General features: G+C 49.8%; 1 long non-coding RNA gene across 1 annotated transcript; it reads left to right on the top strand.

The window, feature by feature from the left end:
- On the top strand, positions 1-1743 carry LOC309399687. Its single transcript, XR_014176557.1, has 3 exons — positions 1-98; positions 313-1316; positions 1532-1743. It is a non-coding gene; the product is annotated as an uncharacterized lncRNA (long non-coding RNA).
- The last annotated feature ends 4700 nt before the right edge of the window (positions 1744-6443 follow it).

Genomic DNA, 6443 nt, shown 5'->3' with positions numbered 1-6443 from the left:
GAAGAAGAAGACAGAAGAAAGGAAGAAGAAATGAAGAAAAGGTCTCCAGCTCAAGCCCTGTTAGCCTTTGGCTGTGACGTGGCCTCCTACGTTGTGAGGTAGGTTTGGTTGAGACTTGCCTTCTTCAAAGTTTGGGGATTCAGAGGGGGGGGGGTTGGTCTTCCACTACTTGATGCTCCGTTCTTCCTAGGTAAGCAAGGGTACCACCTGCCTCTGAGGTGATACCAGTAGTAACCACAGTGGATTGTGCATTCTTAGGATTAAAAGTGCAGTGGCAGCTGAAGTAATGTTCATTTTGTTTTTGTCTCAAAGGCATATACCAGGAGCTTCGTAGAAGACAGAAGATTGACGGTGAAAATGGAAGAAGAAGAAATGGAACACAAGAATGAATATGATCTTCTTGAAGAAGGCTGCTTCACCAAGTAAAGGGAAACTGTAGATATTAGATTTTATACCTTTCTCGCCTGGCGTTATTTTAGCCTTGGCGATGGTTCTTAGAACCAGAATGAAAACCTCAATGGCCCCTTTTAATTCTCAGTGTGGCTATTGGTTGATTATAGATTTTATAGATTTCTGCCTGGCGTAATTTAGCCTTGGCGATGGTTCTTAGAACCAGAATGAAAATCTCAATGGCCCTTTTAAATGCTAGGTGTGGCTGTTGATTGATCATGCCCAGCATAACTTTAGCCCTGGCAATGAATTTTAGAACCAGGACGGAAACATCAAGAGCCTTTTTTATTGCTAGGCATGGCTGTTGATTATTGTAGATGTTATAGATTTCTGCCTGGCATAATTTAGCCTTGGCGATGATTCTTAGAACCAGAATGAAAACGTCACCAGTTCTTTTTAAAGCTTGGTGTGGCTGTTGATCAATTATAGATTTTATAGGTTTCTGCCTGGCGTTATTTTAGCCAGTGCTATGGTTCTTAGAACCAGAATGGAAACCTCAATGGCCCTTTTTAATGTTTGGTACGGCCAATGATGAATAATAAATTTGAGGGTGTTCTTGCCTGGTGTAATTTTTGCCATGGTGATGGTTTTTAGAAGCCAAAGGAAACCTCAACGGCCCTTTTCTAATGCTAGATGTGGCCGTCGATCCACAAAATATTTTATAGTTTTGTAGCCTTAGAGATTGAGGGGAGGAGCAATGGCACTCTTGCTGCCAAATGTTCCTCAAAAGAGACAGCTCTTGCTGGGCATGACTCAGGAAGAAAGGAAAGGGAAAGAAGAAGATGGAAGGAAGAAGAGATGAAGAAAAAGTCTCCAGCTCAAGCCCTGTTAGCCTTTGGCTGTGACGTGGCCTCCTACGTTGTGAGGTAGGTTGGGTTGAGACTTGCCTTCTTCAAAGTTTGGGGATTCAGAGGGGGGGGGGGTTGGTCTTCCACTACTTGATGCTCCGTTCTTCCTAGGTAAGCAAGGGTACCACCTGCCTCTGAGGTGATACCAGTAGTAACCACAGTGGATTGTGCATTCTTAGGATTAAAAGTGCAGTGGCAGCTGAAGTAATGTTCATTTTGTTTTTATCTCAAAGGCATGTACCAGGAGCATCGTAGAAGACAGAAGATTGAGGGTGAAAATGGAAGAAGAAATGGAACACAAGAATGAATATGATCTCCTTGAAGAAGGCTACTTGACGTCAATCAAAAGTGAACTGTAGAAGAATTTCTGAAACAATAAGTCACTCTCGTTTACACACCATACTACACATATTAATGCTATCTGTGGCTGTTGATAAGTAATAGAGTTTCTAGGTTTCTTGTTTGGCGTAGTTTTACTCATTGTGATTGTTTTTAAAACCAGAAAAAAAAAGTCAACAACTCTTTTTAATCTAAGTGTGATCCACTGTGTATATAAGATTGCTCCTTACTTTTAGATCCTGCAAGGGTTCTTAAATCCAAGAAGAATATCTCTGGCCCTTTTTAATGCTAGGTGTGGTCAGTGATTATTAATCTAGTAATTAGTTTTCTTTTATCATTTAGCCATAGCAGTGGTTCTTATAATTTGATAGCGCCCCAAAAGCATTCCACATACCAATACAGCATGGAAATGTTAGGGATGATGCCATTTGTATAGGTCTTTCAGTTCCTGAGCACACCCTCTGTGAGACTCACACTGGACACCTCTCTGGGGTTCCATTGGGTGACCCTTCCAGTCCCTGAGTGAGCGTTGAGGGCGAATCACACTGGAAGAGTCCAGAGCGCTCAGATAGAAGGCCCTCCCAGTCCCTGAGGATCCCCAACGACACTCAAACTGGAAGGGAATCCTTTTGGATCACCTCCCTCCCTACCCATTGAGTCGATCCAATGTGACACGTGGCCAATGACGATCATTCTCAGTGCAATCTGTGAAACAAGTGAGTCAAAGGGAGATGCACTATTCCTGATTCCATCTGTGCTCAAATGATGGTGAAAATGCCACGGCGCCTCCTGGTGGAGGAGGTCTTCCAGTCCCTGAGCGGGCGGTGAGGGTGAATCACACTGGAAGAGTCAGAGCGCCCAGATAGAAGGCTCTCCCAGTCCCTGAGGATCCCAAAAGGGACTCAAACTGGAAGGGGATCCTCTCCACATTCGTAGCCTACCTAGGTTCATGTATGAGCACAGATGAGTTGATGGGGTGCATTTCTCAGGAGAAAGGCTGCACTGTTTCCGAGGCCGTTGTGACACACACCAGACACCCACACATGATGGTAGAAATGCCACGGCGCCTCCTGGTGGAGGAGGTCTTCCAGTCCCTGAGTGAGCGTTGAGGGCGAATCACACTGGAAGAGTCTAGAGCGCCCAGATAGAAGGCCCTCCCAGTCCCTGAGGATCCCCAACGACACTCAAACTGGAAGGGAATCCTTTTGGATCACCTCCCTCCCTACCCATTGAGTCGATCCAATGTGACACGTGGCCAATGACGATCATTCTCAGTGCAGTCTGTGAAACAAGTGAGTCAAAGGGAGATGCACTATTCCTGATTCCAACTGTGCTCAAATGATGGTGAAAATGCCACGGCGCCTCCTGGTGGAGGAGGTCTTCCAGTCCCTGAGCGGGCGGTGAGGGTGAATCACACTGGAAGAGTCAGAGCGCCCAGATAGAAGGCTCTCCCAGTCCCTGAGGATCCCAAAAGGGACTCAAACTGGAAGGGGATCCTCTCCACATTCGTAGCCTACCTAGGTTCATGTATGAGCACAGATGAGTTGATGGGGTGCATTTCTCGGGAGAAAGGCTGCACTGTTTCCGAGGCCATTGTGACACACACCAGACACCCACACATGATGGTAGAAATGCCACGGCGCCTCCTGGTGGAGGAGGTCTTCCAGTCCCTGAGTGAGCGTTGAGGGCGAATCACACTGGAAGAGTCCAGAGCGCTCAGATAGAAGGCCCTCCCAGTCCCTGAGGATCCCCAACGACACTCAAACTGGAAGGGAATCCTTTTGGATCACCTCCCTCCCTACCCATTGAGTCGATCCAATGTGACACGTGGCCAATGACGATCATTCTCAGTGCAGTCTGTGAAACAAGTGAGTCAAAGGGAGATGCACTATTCCTGATTCCATCTGTGCTCAAATGATGGTGAAAATGCCATGGCGCCTCCTGGTGGAGGAGGTCTTCCAGTCCCTGAGCGGGCGGTGAGGGTGAATCACACTGGAAGAGTCAGAGCGCCCAGATAGAAGGCTCTTCCAGTCCCTGAGGATCCCAAAAGGGACTCAAACTGGAAGGGGATCCTCTCCACATTCGTAGCCTACCTAGGTTCATGTATGAGCACAGATGAGTTGATGGGGTGCATTTCTCAGGAGAAAGGCTGCACTGTTTCCGAGGCCGTTGTGACACACACCAGACACCCACACATGATGGTAGAAATGCCACGGCGCCTCCTGGTGGAGGAGGTCTTCCAGTCCCTGAGTGAGCGTTGAGGGCGAATCACACTGGAAGAGTCCAGAGCGCTCAGATAGAAGGCCCTCCCAGTCCCTGAGGATCCCCAACGACACTCAAACTGGAAGGGAATCCTTTTGGATCACCTCCCTCCCTACCCATTGAGTCGATCCAATGTGACACGTGGCCAATGACGATCATTCTCAGTGCAGTCTGTGAAACAAGTGAGTCAAAGGGAGATGCACTATTCCTGATTCCATCTGTGCTCAAATGATGGTGAAAATGCCATGGCGCCTCCTGGTGGAGGAGGTCTTCCAGTCCCTGAGCGGGCGGTGAGGGTGAATCACACTGGAAGAGTCAGAGCGCCCAGATAGAAGGCTCTTCCAGTCCCTGAGGATCCCAAAAGGGACTCAAACTGGAAGGGGATCCTCTCCACATTCGTAGCCTACCTAGGTTCATGTATGAGCACAGATGAGTTGATGGGGTGCATTTCTCAGGAGAAAGGCTGCACTGTTTCCGAGGCCATTGTGACACACACCAGACACCCACACATGATGGTAGAAATGCCACGGCGCCTCCTGGTGGAGGAGGTCTTCCAGTCCCTGAGTGAGCGTTGAGGGCGAATCACACTGGAAGAGTCTAGAGCGCCCAGATAGAAGGCTCTCCCAGTCCCTGAGGATCCCCAACGACACTCAAACTGGAAGGGAATCCTTTTGGATCACCTCCCTCCCTACCCATTGAGTCGATCCAATGTGACACGTGGCCAATGACGATCATTCTCAGTGCAGTCTGTGAAACAAGTGAGTCAAAGGGAGATGCACTATTCCTGATTCCAACTGTGCTCAAATGATGGTGAAAATGCCACGGCGCCTCCTGGTGGAGGAGGTCTTCCAGTCCCTGAGCGGGCGGTGAGGGTGAATCACACTGGAAGAGTCAGAGCGCCCAGATAGAAGGCTCTCCCAGTCCCTGAGGATCCCAAAAGGGACTCAAACTGGAAGGGGATCCTCTCCACATTCGTAGCCTACCTAGGTTCATGTATGAGCACAGATGAGTTGATGGGGTGCATTTCTCAGGAGAAAGGCTGCACTGTTTCCGAGGCCGTTGTGACACACACCAGACACCCACACATGATGGTAGAAATGCCACGGCGCCTCCTGGTGGAGGAGGTCTTCCAGTCCCTGAGTGAGCGTTGAGGGCGAATCACACTGGAAGAGTCCAGAGCGCTCAGATAGAAGGCCCTCCCAGTCCCTGAGGATCCCCAACGACACTCAAACTGGAAGGGAATCCTTTTGGATCACCTCCCTCCCTACCCATTGAGTCGATCCAATGTGACACGTGGCCAATGACGATCATTCTCAGTGCAGTCTGTGAAACAAGTGAGTCAAAGGGAGATGCACTATTCCTGATTCCATCTGTGCTCAAATGATGGTGAAAATGCCATGGCGCCTCCTGGTGGAGGAGGTCTTCCAGTCCCTGAGCGGGCGGTGAGGGTGAATCACACTGGAAGAGTCAGAGCGCCCAGATAGAAGGCTCTTCCAGTCCCTGAGGATCCCAAAAGGGACTCAAACTGGAAGGGGATCCTCTCCACATTCGTAGCCTACCTAGGTTCATGTATGAGCACAGATGAGTTGATGGGGTGCATTTCTCGGGAGAAAGGCTGCACTGTTTCCGAGGCCATTGTGACACACACCAGACACCCACACATGATGGTAGAAATGCCACGGCGCCTCCTGGTGGAGGAGGTCTTCCAGTCCCTGAGTGAGCGTTGAGGGCGAATCACACTGGAAGAGTCCAGAGCGCTCAGATAGAAGGCTCTCCCAGTCCCTGAGGATCCCAAAAGGGACTCAAACTGGAAGGGGATCCTCTCCACATTCGTAGCCTACCTAGGTTCATGTATGAGCACAGATGAGTTGATGGGGTGCATTTCTCGGGAGAAAGGCTGCACTGTTTCCGAGGCCATTGTGACACACACCAGACACCCACACATGATGGTAGAAATGCCACGGCGCCTCCTGGTGGAGGAGGTCTTCCAGTCCCTGAGTGAGCGTTGAGGGCGAATCACACTGGAAGAGTCTAGAGCGCCCAGATAGAAGGCTCTCCCAGTCCCTGAGGATCCCCAACGACACTCAAACTGGAAGGGAATCCTTTTGGATCACCTCCCTCCCTACCCATTGAGTCGATCCAATGTGACACGTGGCCAATGACGATCATTCTCAGTGCAGTCTGTGAAACAAGTGAGTCAAAGGGAGATGCACTATTCCTGATTCCAACTGTGCTCAAATGATGGTGAAAATGCCACGGCGCCTCCTGGTGGAGGAGGTCTTCCAGTCCCTGAGCGGGCGGTGAGGGTGAATCACACTGGAAGAGTCAGAGCGCCCAGATAGAAGGCTCTCCCAGTCCCTGAGGATCCCAAAAGGGACTCAAACTGGAAGGGGATCCTCTCCACATTCGTAGCCTACCTAGGTTCATGTATGAGCACAGATGAGTTGATGGGGTGCATTTCTCAGGAGAAAGGCTGCACTGTTTCCGAGGCCGTTGTGACACACACCAGACACCCACACATGATGGTAGAAATGCCACGGCGCC

This window comes from Natrix helvetica (assembly GCF_964273705.1).
Source record: "Natrix helvetica genome assembly, chromosome: 15".
Taxonomy (NCBI): Eukaryota; Metazoa; Chordata; class Lepidosauria; order Squamata; family Natricidae; genus Natrix; species Natrix helvetica.
The sequence above is the reverse complement of the archived record's forward strand: the minus strand, read 5'-3'. Positions and strand labels throughout refer to the sequence as shown.